A 14,966-nucleotide genomic window follows, 5' to 3' on the forward strand; every position below is an offset into this window, starting at 1 on the left:
ATTCACTAAACTCTAATTGTGATGGGAAATTCCAGTTAGAAGCCTTGCCGTGAGAGACAACACATGTGATCACAGGGTATTCTGCACATAGTGTTGGAGTGATTAAGGACTGTCACATATGAGATGTCACCTGGTGTCACATATCACATGGTGTAACACCCAGATAATCATACCAGCAGTTGAGGAAGTGTGTCACTTCACAGCAAAGACAGGACTGAAGCTCACACCAAAAGGCCTCCATAGTTGAAACTGACTTTCTTCAGATCACAAACAGAACTTGAATTTAAGATAATAAAGAAAGTTAATATAACAAATCCAGGTTCTGTTTGTGAACAGGTGAATTGGTAGATTACATGCTCCTCTATACTGGTGATTTGTTTGGGCTGTTAGGAGCCTGTTTGTTGTGTGTGTATCCATAAAATCTCAACAGTAAAAAGGTGAGTAGAGGGTCTACAACCCTTTTTTGCTGATTATTTGAGGGATAACAGCTAAACTTTAGAATGCATGGGGCATTGCTTACATGTAGCCAGCCTTAAATGTACCCGAACTGGACAGCAATATGCGTATGCATCACTTACCCTGGGATGAGATGGCACCAGGATGCATAATGGGAAGAAGGCAAGCTGGAGGAGGTAGTGTGCTGTTCTGTGTCATGTTTTTTTTAGGAAATCCTGCTACTTTGACATTTTCTCCCTACCTAACCATTGTTGCAGACCAAGTACATTTAGGTATTCCCTAATAGCAGTATCCTCTTTCAGAAGAATCATGTGCTCTGCCACAGTGCACAAATCCAAGAATGATTTGAGGAAAATGACAGAGTTTAAACAATTAGCTTGATCCCTAAAATTTCCAAGACCACTATTCAAATTAGATTTAAGAAATGTGCTAAAAAAAACAAGTGAAATTTAGTGAGGCCCAATCTGGTAACTTGGAGAAGTTAAAAGATCTGTTGTTAACGTCTTGCTGCCAGATACCATAGAATAACCTTCTCCTCGATGGGAAATTGACATATTTTGTTTTCTTTTAGTCATTTTGACTAAAGGAAAATACTTCTCAGATGGTCAAAAGCAGGTAGTAGCTGTAAGTAAATCAAAGTAGTCAGTTGTTGAGTAGTAAGTTAGAAAAGTAGATCAAGACTAGTTTTTAAGTTGATTGGAGTGGAAAGCAAATGATCTACTTGTATTAGATCAATCATGGATAAGTTGTAGAGAAGTTGTAGCCAGGAATCCAGGCTCAAGTTATTGTACTGTGTTAATATAATGAGCAACATAGATCATGATCCAGCAGTGTTTCAGTAAAGGGTCGGCAGGTGGCAGGTAGCAGCAGCACATGAATGGAAGTGTTTCATTAACATAAAGCTAAATGAAAAGAAGCTGTAGACTGAGTAAAAACATTTTGCAGACGTTTTAAATAGTTGCTCATTACCATTAGTTGTATTTGTTTAAATAAATGGTTTGAGAATAAAATTGACTAGTATTTTTTAATTTAATCTATTCAATTTTCCCTATATCACGTAAGTAAGCCTTGCCAAAGAGTATTGTTCATTTTCAATAGCCTGAATAATCAGAGAAATAAAAATCAATTACATATTATGTTATGTAAAAAAGCACATCAAATAGAGACAAAATATAATAACAGATTAATAATAGAACATTTAAATATGGAATATCTTTTGATGAATATAGTTCCAATAAATATTTCCTAATAGTTTGAAACAATTTATCAGTTTTTTCCTCTTAAAAATGTGTTCAGAAAACCTGCATACTGAACCCTTGACTGTTGCACGCTCTGTTTACACAAACAGTATCTTTCATTAAGATGAATCTTTGGAAATTCTTTCTGTCTCCCGATTCATTTTTCTTACTGACACATAGCCTTGAGCTGGAATATACTCTAGCAAAATAAATGGCTATTCCCATTGCTTATGTCCTTTGGACACTCACAGTAACAAGCCAAGAAGTAGTGGGGATATATTGTGGCAATTTTGTGTACAGTTTCCTTTTAGGCTTTATAAAAAGAAATAATATTGATGAATATGCTTGGGTATTGCATATTTTTTGTCAAAATTGTCCCATATAAGAAGGAACCAGAGAAGAAAAAGGGGGGCTCAACCAGACATAAATAATATGTAAGGGGTGCTACTAACAGCAAAACCACATTAATACAGCAAAAAAGAAAAAGAGATCACTGCATAAAGTGCAAACCCAAATGAATAATGTTAAATATGCAAATATGCAAAACACAAATATAGAATTAGATTAGACAACAAGAACATCTAAAAACAATTAAAAGGCTAAAAAATGAGCAAACCACAACATGGGAAGGAGCCATGAACCCCCTACCCAACCTGTCCTGCAAAGGTTACAAAGATCAGCCTGCTGCTTCAAGTTTGCACATTAACCCCAGAAGGACGCAGGGTTTTTCAGTTTTTGCATTTTCATTTTTTTTCTTCATCACCTTCTAAAAATCATAACGCTTTCAATTTTGCACATAAAATGTCATATTTTGATGGCTTATTTTTTGCGCCATCAATTCTTCTTTGCAGTGACAGTCATTTTACAAAAAAAAATACACGTCAAAAGGGAAAAAAATTTATTGTGCGACAAAATTGAAGAAAAAATAAAATTTTTAAAATTTTGGGGGCTTCCGTTTCTACGCAGTGCATTTCTCGGTAAAAATAACACCTTATCTTTATTCTGTAGGTACATATGGTTAAAATGATACCCTACTTATATAGGTTGGATACTGCTGTACTTCGGAAAAATAACATAACTACATGCAGGAAAATTTATACGTTAAAAATTCTCCTCTTCTAACCCCTATAACTTTTTAATTTTTACGTGTATGGGCCGGTATGAGGATTTATTTTTCGCGCCATGTTCTGAAGTTTTTATTGGTACCATTTTTGTTTTGATCAGACTTTATTGCTTTTTATTCATTTTTTCATGATAGAAAAAGTGACCAAAAATACGCTATGTTGGACTTTGTAATTTTTTTGATGCTTACACCATTGACCGTGCGGTTTAATTAACAATATTTTTCTATAGTTCGGACATTTCCGCACGCGGCGATACCACAAATGTTTATTTTTATTTACACAGTTTTTTTTTTTTTATGGGAAAAGGGGGGTGATTCAAACTTTCATTAGGGGAGGGGTTAAATGACCTTTGTTAACTTTTTTTTCACTTTTTTTGTTCAGTGTTATAGCTCTAATAGGGGGCTATAACACTGCACACACTGATTTCTTACCCTGATCCCTTCAAAGCCAAAGCTTTGCATGGATCAGCGAGATAGGGGCTCAATTGCTCAAGCCTGTAGCTCAGGCTTGGAGCAATCAAACGCTGATCGGACGTGACGGAGCAAGGTAAGGGGGTCTCTGCTCAAGTCCTAGCTGATCGGGACATCACAATTTTATTGTGATGTCCCGATCAGCCCGACTGAGCTGCCGGGAAGGGTCTACTTTCATTTTTAGACACCGCAATCAACTTTGATCGCCGCGTCTGAAGGGTTAATAGCGCGCGGCACAACGATTGGTGCTGCACGCTATTAGCCAAGGGTCTTGATAGCCGGGACCGATTCTGTGTGATGCGGGGTCACGGTGTGACCCCGTTTTAAACACCGGGACCAGGCGTAGGGCATACAGTTACGCCCTTCATCCCGAAGGAGTTAATCCTCATATTAGAATATTTGATAGCTGACATTTTACTACACCATAAACTACAAGTGCAACACTTTGTCAAGAAAATGCCTTTCTCAAGCAATAACTAAATACGTTTACATAGTTTACAAGTAATTGTAATAACATCACAAAAGTAATGTGTATAACATCACAATAATTACAAAGTGCCTACTATTACATCTCATTGCAAAGAAAATACTCCTATGCTGCCAAAAATGCATAAAAGTGATAAGCATATGTCACAAAATACATTAAAAGATATAAAACATTATTCTACATTTAAATACCGTATATCAAACATGTGCATTTTTGAAAATGAAGACTCCACTTTACCTCACCATGCAATGACCACTATAATAGATCTGGCTGTCATCTCTAAAGTTTGATCGTGTTCACAGTGTTTGCAAAAAGTGTGCCTGCACTGAAATACGGCATCTAGGGTAACAACTTCCTCAAGCATAATCTAATCCAGATAATGCCCTAGTTGATCCATGTTAATCAGTAAGCATGTGCTAACAGAACGTGCATGCAATAGGTATCAAGTGTCAGAGAAGTTTTGACCTGACTCCATTATCTGCAGCATGCATGGTAAAAATTACATGCTTTTTATTATATTTTGTGGGTCAATACAATAAAAATCATGCCCTTGTTTTCATGCTTTTCTATTATTGTACTGCCTTTAACTCGTTAAGCCCATTTTGACTTTAAATGAGTACTCCGGAATGTTAAATTGTCATTCATACTGCCGGCAGTAAAAAAATATAAAGAGGTACACACCTTCCGTCGCTCCCTCGGTGCCTCAGGTTACCCGCTCCGGTATTATTAATGAGAATTTTAACATCCCAGAGTACTCCTTTAAGGACCCGGCCAATTTTCATTTTTTTCCCAGTTTTTTCCTCCTCCCCTTCTAAAAAGCATAACACTTTCAATTTTGCTCCTACAGACCATTAATAAGGGCTTGCTTTTTGTGTCACCAATTGTACTTTGTAATGACATCACTTATTTTATGACATAATCTGTGGCAAAAAAAAAAAGTATTTGTGGGGTAAAAAATACTAACAATAATAATAATTTAAAAAAAGCTATTTCGAAGAAGTGCAGTTTTCTGTAAAATAGGACACCATCTCTTTATTCTGTAGTTCCATACGGTTACAACAATACCCAATTTATCTAGGCTTTATTTTATTTTACTACTTACATTTTTTTTTATAACTACATGCACCAAAATTGGCATGTTTAACCCCTTAAGGACCCATGACATATGCATACGTCTCCGCACCCTGGGCTTTAAGGACCCATGACGTATGAGTACATCATGGCGTATTCTGGTCCCTGCCGCTCGCTGGGCAGAGATCGGAAGCGGATGCCTGCTGAAATGCTTCAGCAGGCATCCAGGGCAAACGCCGAGGGGGGCCATGTAGGCCCCCCATGTCGGCGATCATCGCAAATCGCGAGGGAAATCGCCCCTGCGATCTGCGGCGATACCGGGCTGATTGGGTCTCTGGGCCCGACCGCCCGGTAATTTTGCATGATCCCGGTTGTCACAGACAGCCAGGACCATGCTGAAGTATAGGAGCGAGGTGGCTAGCCTGCCACCTCCTCCTATCCCCTGCGATCCATCGGTTAGCTAACCGACCAATCGCAGGGGGGGGGGGGCGGTTACTTCCTCCCGCCATGCCCAGCCCCTGAAAGTCCGGAGAAGATGGGAGGAAGACCGGAGAACGCGGCGGGGGACGGAGGAGTGCTGGGGCCCGGCCCCAGTATTTACCTCGTCCCTGAAGACCCGGATCCCGGCGATGAAGACGGCGGCGACAGGTGAGTGGATCTTCAGCCGCGTTCAGGCCCTTTACAGCAATGCACGTTGCCACAATGCACGTTACTACAACTCCCAGCATGCCCAGACAGCCCTGGGCATCTGAGCATGCTGGGAGTTGCAGTTTTGCAACATCTGGAGGTCCACAGTTTTGGGACCACTGTGCCCTTCCAGATGTTGCAAAATACACATCCTCAGCATGCCCTTACTGTCCAGGCATGCTGGGAGTTGTAGTTCTGTAACATCTGTAAGGGCACAGATTGGGAACCACTGTATTAGTGATCTGCAAACTGTAGTCCTCCAGATGTTGCAAAACTACAACTCCAAGCATGATGGGAGTTGTAGTTAGGCAACATCTGGCTCTAAAGATGTTGCTGAACTTCTACTTCCAGCATGCCTGAGAATGTTTGGGAGTTGTGTTTTTGCAACAACTGGAGGCACATTGTCTGTTTCCTAACTCAGTGTTTCCCAACCCGTGTGCCTCCAGCTGTTGCAAAACTATAACTACCAGCATGCACTGATAGACTGTGCATGCTGGGAGTTGTAGTTTTGCAACAGCTGGAGATCCATTCACATGGGCAGGGGCTTACAGTGAGTATCAGGCTCAAACTCGCAGCTGGAAACTCGCTGTAATCCCCCGCCCGTGTGACTATACCCTAAAAACACTACACTAACACAAAATAAAATAAAAAATAAAAAACACTACATATACACATAACCCTACACAGCCCCCCTCCCCTCCCCAATAAAAATAAAAAAGGTCTGGTACGCCACTGTTTTCAAAATGGAGCCTCCAGCTGTTGCAAAACAACAACTCCCAGTATTGCCGGACAGCCGTTGACTGTCCAAGCATGCTGGGAGTTTTGTAACAGCTGGAGGCACCCTGTTTGGGAATCACTGGCGTAGAATACCCCTATGTCCACCCCTATGCAAATCCCTAATTCAGGCCTCAAATGCACACGTCGCTCTCACTTTGGAGCCCTGTCGTATTTCAAGGCAACAGTTTAGGGCCACATAAGGGGTATCGCCGTACTCGGGAGAAATTGCCTAACAAATTTTAGGGGGGCTTTTTCTCCTTTCACCCCTTGTGAAAAGGTGAAGTTGGGGTCTACATCAGCGTGTTAGTGTAAAAAAATAAATTTTTTACACTAACATGCTGGTGTTGCCCTATACTTTTCATTTTGACAAGAGGTAAAAGGGAAAAAAGCCCCCCAAAATGTGTAATGAAATTTCTCCCGACTACGGAGATACCCCATATGTGGGCGCAAAGTGCTCTGGGGGCGCACAACAGGGCCCAGAAGGGAGAGTGCACCATGTACATTTGAGGTGATTGGCTGATTGTTACAGCGGTTTTGACAAACGCAAAAAAAAAAAAAAAACATGTGACCCCATTTCGGAAGCTACACCCCTCACGGAATGTAATGAGGGGTGCAGTGAGAATTTATACCCCACTGGTGTCTGACAGATCTTTGGAACAGTGGGCTGTGCAAATTAAAAATTTTGTACAGCCCACTTTTCCAGTGAGGGGTAAATGCTCACTGTACCCCTTGTTAGATTCAAGGGGTCTAGTTTCCAAAATGGTATGCCATGTGGGGGTTATTTTGCTGTCCTGGCACCATAGGGGCTTCCTAAATGCGACATGCCCCCGAGCAAAAAGCCAAATATGACTCCTTCTCTTCTGAGCATTGTAGTTCGCCCGCAGTGCGCTTCAGGTCAACTTATGGGGTACCTCCATACTCAAAAGAGATGGGGTTACAAATTTTGGGGGTTATTTTCTACTATTAACCCTTGCAAAAATGTGAAATTTGGGGGGGGGGGACACACATTTTAGTGAAATTATTTATTTATTTTTTACATATGCAAAAGTCGTGAAACCCCTGTGGGGTATTAAGGCTCACTTTATTCCTTGTTACGTTCCTCAAGGGGTCTAGTTTCCAAAATGGTATGCCATGTGTTTTTTTTTGCTGTTCTGGCACCATAGGGGCTTCCTAAATGCAACATGCCCCCCAAAAACCATTTCAGAAAAACGTACTCTCCAAAATCCCCTTGTCGCTCCTTCGCTTCTGAGCCCTCTACTGCGCCCACCGAACACTTTACATAGACATATGAGGTATGTGCTTACTTAAGAGAAATTGGGCTACAAATATAAGTATACATTTTCTCCTTTGGTCCCTGAAAAATTTAGATTTTTGAAATTTTGTGAAAATTTGGAAAAATGCTGCTGAATTTGAAGCCCTTTGGTGTCTTCCAAATGTAAAAACATGTACATTTTATGATGCAAACATAAAGTAGACATATTGTGTATGTGAATAAAAAAAATATTTGGAATATCCATTTTCCTTACAAGCAGAGAGCTTCAAAGTTAGAAAAATAAAAAATTTTAACATTTTTCATCAAATTTTGGGATTTTTCACCAAGAAAGGAGGCAAGTTACTAAAATTTTTTACCACTATGTTAAAGTAGAATATGTCACGAAAAAACAATCTCGGAATCAGAATGATAACTAAAAGCATTCCAGAGTTATTAATGTTTAAAATGACAGTGGTCAGATGTGCAAAAAATGGCCGGCTCCTAAGGTGTAAAATGGCTGGGTCCTTAAGGGGTTAAAATTGTCATTTTCTGACCCCTAAAACCTCTACATTTTCCACATATGGGGCTATATGAGAGCTTATTTTTTTGCGCTGTGGTCTGTATTTTTTATCGGTACCATTTTTGTTTTTCATGGGACTTTTTGATCTCTTTTTATAAATTTCTTATATGGAGTATGAGTATATGATGTAAAAGTGACCAAAAATGCACAGTTTTGGACATTGGTATATTTTTTATGTGTACACCATCGACCAAGCAGTTTAACTAACCTTATATTTTAATTGTCTGGACATTTACACACATGGCGGTACCACATATGTTTATGTTTATTCTTTATTACATTATTTAATTTAAAAAATGGGGAATATGAGGAATAGAGGAGGATTCAAACTTTTATTAGGGGAGGGGCTTATTCACATTTATTAACTTTTTTGTTTAGTCCCGATAGGGGCTAAAACATGCAATCATTTGATTGCATACACTGTTCAATGCCAAGCTTTGGCATAGATTTGATCAGTGTTATCGGTGCTCTGCTGCTCCGGCCTGCCATGATTGGCATCCGAGCACCGATCGGACGGCGAGGAGGCAGGTAATCAGGACATCTCAATTTCACCGTGATGGTCCCTATCAGATCCGCTGAGCTGCCGGGATTTTTTTTTTAACACTACAGGTGCCATGATCAACTTTGACTGCGGCATCAAAAGGGTTTACTCCACAGGAAAACACTTATTTTTAAATCAACTGGTGCCAGAAAGTGAAACAGATTTGTAAATTACTTCTATAAAAAAAAAAATCTTAATCCTTCTAGTAATTATCAGCTGCTGTAATGATCCACAGGAAGTTCTTTTCTTTTTGAATTTCCTGTCTGACTGACCATTGTGCTCTCTGTTGACATCTCCATTTTAGGAACTGTCCAGAGTAGGAGCAAATCCCCATAGAAAACCTATTCTGCTCTGGACAGTTCCTAAAATGAACAGAGGTGTCAGCAGAGAGCAGGCAGAAAGGAAATTCAAAAAGAAAAGAACTTCCTGTGGATCATAACAGCAGCTGATAACTACTGGAAAGATTAAGATTGTTTTTATAGAAGTAATTTAAAAATCTTTTTAACTTTCTGGCACCAGTTAACAAAAAAAAAAAGATTTCAGTGGAGTACCCCTTTAACCCCTTAGGGACTCAGCCTATTTTCACCTTAAAGGGGTACTCCGGCACTTAGACATCTTATCCCCTATCCAAAGGATAGGGGATAAGATGTCTGATCGCGGGGGTCCCGCCGCTGGGGACCCCCCGTGATCTTGCACGCAGCACCCCAGTTAAAATCCGGGTTTGATTACCGGCGACCACGGGGCCATCGGCGTATGACATCACGCCTCCGCCCCCGTGTGACTTCACGCTCCGCCCCTCAATGCAAGCCTATGGGAGGGGGCGTGGCAGCTGTTTTTGCATTTTCGCTTTTTCCTCCTTCTTTTCTAAAAATTATAACACTTTCAATTTTCAACCTATAGAACCATATAAGGGCTTGTTTTTTGCATCACCAATTGTACTGTGCAATTACATCACTTATTTTGGAATATAACCTGTGGCGAAACCAAAAATAAATTATTTGTGGGCTGATATAAAAAAGCAAAAAAACGCCATTTTGTAACTTTTGGGGGCTCCCGTTTCTACACAGTGCTATAATTAGTAAAAATTACACCTTATCTTTATTCTGTAGGTCCATACGGTTACAAGGATACCCAATTTATGTTGGTTTTATTTTAATATTTTTAAAAATGATAAACTACATTAACCAAAATTTGTATGTTTAAAATTGTCATTTTATGACCCCTATAACTTTTAAATTGAGGGCTCATTTTTTGCGCCATCATCTGCAGTTTTTACAGGTATATTTTTGTTTACATGGGACTTTTTGATCGCTTTTTATTAATATTTTTATGGTATGTGAAGTGACCAAAAATGCACAATATTGGACTTTGGTTTTTTTTACGTGTACGCCATCGACCATGTGGTTTAGCTAACCTAATATTTTAATAGTTCAGACATTTACGCACCCGGCTGTACCACATAGGATTATTTTTATTCTTTATTACATTACTTTATTTTAAAAATGGGAAAAGGGGGGTGATTTAAACTTTTAATGTGGAAGGGGTTAATGAACTTTTATTTTAAAAAAATTGTTACACTTTTTTTATGCCCCCATAGGGGGCTAAAACATGCAATCTTCTGATTGCATACACTGATCAGTGCTCTGCCATTGCAAATCACTGATCAGTGTAACCGGCGCTCTGCTCTACCATCTTGCTGCGCAGGCATGGAGCAGAACGCCGATCGTATAACGGAGAGGAAGGTGAGAACCCTTCCGTCATCCGGTAAGCTCATCTGGAATTGCAATTTTGGCGCGATAGTCCCGTTCAGCTCCGCTGAGCTGCCAGGATTCTTTTACTTTCGTTTTAGATGCCGTGATCAACTTTGATCGCAGCGTCTAAAGGGTTAATGCCGGGAATCGGCCCGATTGGCCATGCCAGGCATTATCCGTGGGTCCTGGCTGCCCGTAGCAACCGGGACCTACCAGGTTTAACCCGTGTAAAGGGTTTCACTCTGGGATCGTCCTTTGCCGTAGCCAAAGGACACGTTTTTCCACAATAAACCGGCAAACAATGAGTCCTTTCTGCAATTCTGGCTCCTCGCCAGGTTTATTAAACGGGATGCAGGATGAACAAAATATAAAAATAACTCCTAGGCCGTCTAGCCATTCACTACACATGTCCTGACTAATAACTGATGGGCTTTTCCCTGTCAGTTTAAACACAATAAGTCCTGCAGCCTTATAAGACACAGTTCACATTTGAACATAAAATCCCATTCATACAGCCACCTGCTATATGTTACAGGAGCCGCGTCTCTCATTCCGGGAGTCCACGCTTGTGTCCTCAGCAGCCCTTGCTGTGCCCGCCTGGCACTGGACACGGTGTCTCCCCCCTCTAACAGCCACCTCTGTCTAGGGGAGAGCCCAGATTATTCTGTTTCTCTTGCTTTTAAAGGACCCTCCCCCTTTCTGCTGCCTCATTGATTAGTCCACAGGTGGAGATTTCTGCAGGATCAGTGTGGGAAATGCACCCTTTCCTTGCCACACTGTCACATATCCCCCCCCCCCCCTCTGCTCAGACCACCGGGGATGAGCGCTTGTCTTCAAAAGACAGTGCACACACGACCATGCATCTGTCCTTCTCTTTGGTCTAGTTAGCTGAAGTTGGTCCACTTTCTTCAACCTTTTGAGGTGGTAGTCCAGTAGAATGGTTGCTTTAGTAACACTGTCCTTTGTGCCCAGGAATACAAAGGGGACCATTCCCTCGTCTTGGGAGCTCTTCTTATTACTCTCAACTCTCACTCTAACAACCGCTGACTGGTCGACAACCTTCTGAATGTGCCTTCCTTTCTTCCCAATGACTTTTCCCACCAAGTTCCGGGGAACCCACATTACCACCTCAGCCAACTCCAGGTAACTTCTTGCCTTCTTCACAGCATCTTGGTTCTCACCATATACATGACACGTACATGTATCTTTATCAAGAATAACAGCAGTCACCCCTGGGATTCTTCTTGCTTGTTGAAGATTTGTGCCACGAGTGCCGATTACTGAGCTCATCAAGTTTTTTCGTACATCAAACTGCACATGGAATCTAGACACTGACAGACATAAGCTTTCCAGATTCTTTCTGGCTTCTTTGATTCTCGATATCACTGACCATTTTGTCCGAAGACTTCGGAAATGGATGTTACCCAACATGTTCACCCTCTTAATAGTAACTTCATTGTCAGACAAGATGACCAGCTGGGCATTCTCTGAGTCATAAGACACCGAAAAGGCTTCCACTGCCTTTGAAAAGTCTTTATGGAGCCGATTCCTTTACACACATCTGCTGTAAGTCTTCAGGAACTTTCAGCTTCACTTTATAGAAACTGTTCTTCACAACTGGTGTTTCAAAGACTTCCTTGGAGCCTCCTACCTTCTTCATGTTGCTCAAGGCAACGCCCTGGACACTGGCTGCAAACAAGGTAGTCCTTTAAGGCCTCTGCCTTCTCTCACCAAAGGCTGGACTGTAGTGTGAGCTTCTCTGGCCCCGACCATCCAAGTCTGTACCGCCTTTATTTTTCTGATCACGGACTCTGCATCCAGACTCCGGAGCTTCCTGTGAGACTTGCTTCAGCTGCTTTGTTTCTTGAGCCCTTCGCTCAGACTCTGACACTTTTAGAGGAGGCATCTCCATCTCCAGCAGCTTCTTCTGCAAACTCTCGGTTTTCATTCTGAGTTCTTCATACAACTGAGCAATTTGCGCTTCAAGTCTCCTAACGGCAAGTTTCTCTTTGTGCAGTTCCTCTGCAGCCTGGTCACTGCTTTCTTTTAGGACCTTCATGTCCCCTTCCAGCTTTAAGTTTTTCTGCTGCTCACTCTTGAGTTTAGAGGAGTTCACCTTCTCTCTTTCTAGCAATTCTGTCAAGTTATTGACAGTATCTTCCAGGGACAGCAGTTGTTGTCTCATCTGCTCATTGTCTTTACTCAGTAGCTCCATCTCGAACACTTTCTGCTCATAGACTTAGCTGAGCCTCTTGTTTGGAGATTTGCCTTCCCAGCGAATCCAAGGTAGCTGCATGAGACTTAATGTGCATTTCGTTCTGCGCCTCCAGGCTCTGCACCTTATGAGCCATTACCACTTTCTCCTTCTCGAGCTCTTCCATGGCTACCAACCTAGCCTGGTGATCACTTTGTAGAGCCCGATTTGTCTCAGACAGAACATTCACTTCTTCCTCCTTGAGTGACAACTGCTGGACCAGACTCTCCAATTCGCTCTCCTTGCTGGTCACATGACCCTGGGAGCGGAACAGCTCATCCTGCAGAGCCACAAGCTCACTTTGGTGGATCTCCATATCTTTCTGCATCTGAAGCTTCGCTTCTTTCTCTTTCTTCAAGTTTACAAGCGATTTTTCTTTGTCCTCCATCAGGTAATACACCTCTTCTTCTTTTTGTGCCAATTTTGAAGAAACCATCTGTAAGGTTTCTTCAAGATTCTGGATCTGCTCTCTTTTCTTACAAAGTCCAGCTCGGTTTTTCAGAGATCTCTTACTTACAGTGGTCTCTTCACTCTCGCTGCAGGAACTTGAGACATTCTCTTGTCTTCTGACCGTCACCTGTTCTTGTCCTGTCTCTTCCTTTGAGCCAACTTGATCCAGCTCTTCTCCTCCTTTAGGAGTTGTCTTCCCGTTTGCAAGGGACTTGGTCCCATGGGCCTTAGGGTAGTTCCTGGACAGTTTCTCGCTGTCTCTCTGCTCACTTGCAGACTTCTCTTTCACTGCAACATTATCTCTCTGCTGTCCAGCAGAGACATCAAGGGCCTTGGGGTCTGCAACAACATCTGGTTTAATGGTTCTACCTTCCCAGTCAGGATCCATCTCTGGTTCAAATGTCACATTTCCTTCACTCAGGACTGTCAGTGACAGTAAGCGCAGCACCCGGCTCCACATGTACTTTCTTCAGCACTTTTGCTTTATCCACAGCCATCACTGTAGCTTCCTTTTCAGCCACCATCTTCCCTTCTAGATGACCATGCAATTTCAGCCCCCCTTTTGGCTCATCTTTAACTTGAGGATGGAACCTATGTTCCAGAACCTGCTCCGTTTCTGGTTTTACTGAAGACTGTTTCAGTCAGAGGCACACTCTTCACTTGAGTCTCCGGATCCTCTTGGACTTGACTCACAGTCTGTTCTTCAGCTCTCCCAGCAATCTGGCAGACCCCTACCTGACATGTGTCTAGAGACTGCTGATACTCCCCGTCCTCAGCCTCTGCTGAGTGACTCTCAACTAGTGTGTGATGCAAGTCAAGTGTTGTGGACCTATCAGGTGTACCTGCTCTAGTCACCTGACAGTCTTCCCATAATTGCTGGAAAAATTGAAAATTTGTCCCCAGTACTACATCATTCTCCAAGGAGGGCGCTATTGCAACCTTGTGACTCACTGTACCATAGGGAGTAGAAAAACAGACATCAACAGTTTTATAACCCCAAAAATCAGCTTGTATAGACACTATGTCAGGATCTGGCTTTCTGCTAGTGGTCTTTACAAGACTTATTGCCATTCTTGGGTCTAGAATAGCCGCCATCTTTTTACCATCTACAACCAACTCACACAAGTTTTCTTTTGTCCTGTCTGAGTTGGTAGCAGTACACATTACTTCAGAAGACATAGGCATGCATGTTTCACACAATACAATATCACATTGCACATGTTCAGAATTGACAGGACAGTTCATATCTACATGACCTAACTCATGCAAATTGCCTTTTGTAATATTTTCTCCCAGTCCTGCATTCAACCTTTTCTGTTCACTAGACTTTTTTTTAGTCCAACCTGCAGAGTGTGAACAGTCCCATCAGCCTTCATGAGGGGCACCCCACCCTCACATGATTTTGCACTTAGACACAGGTTGGAGACATCTTGGACAGAGTTCACACAGTCATCTAGCGAGACAACGCAAACCTTTACCTCAGGAACCTTTGTGTGCGATTTCTCTGGCGCATTCTCCCCATTCCACAAAGGCCAAAAATATGGGAAGTCTTTGCCCAGTATAAACTCCACATTAAGCTCTGCACACACCTCCATAATATGGCTTACTGTCCCATAAAAAGTTTCAAAGTCAATCAGAACAGTCTTACCAGTCTCTGGTCGGGTCTTCAAAAAGGGTAGTATGTCCGGCATGACTCTGGATACAGCCTGGTGACAATCCAGTTCCACAAACAGCGGGATACCACCTACTATCATCTCACGAGTCCTCACGTCCATCTTTTCTGACCTCCTGGCCAGAGACTTATCAGGTGTTGTCACGATGCCGGCTG

The 14,966-nt window shown here is 41.9% G+C and overlaps 1 pseudogene; it reads right to left on the reverse strand.

The window, feature by feature from the left end:
- Positions 1 to 221: 221 nt before the first annotated feature.
- LOC130283177 (fragile X messenger ribonucleoprotein 1 homolog) lies at positions 222 to 12,094 on the reverse strand (annotated as a pseudogene).
- Positions 12,095 to 14,966: the final 2,872 nt, after the last annotated feature.

The sequence above is a fragment of the Hyla sarda genome, chromosome 7 (assembly GCF_029499605.1).
Source record: "Hyla sarda isolate aHylSar1 chromosome 7, aHylSar1.hap1, whole genome shotgun sequence".
Classification (NCBI taxonomy): Eukaryota; Metazoa; Chordata; class Amphibia; order Anura; family Hylidae; genus Hyla; species Hyla sarda.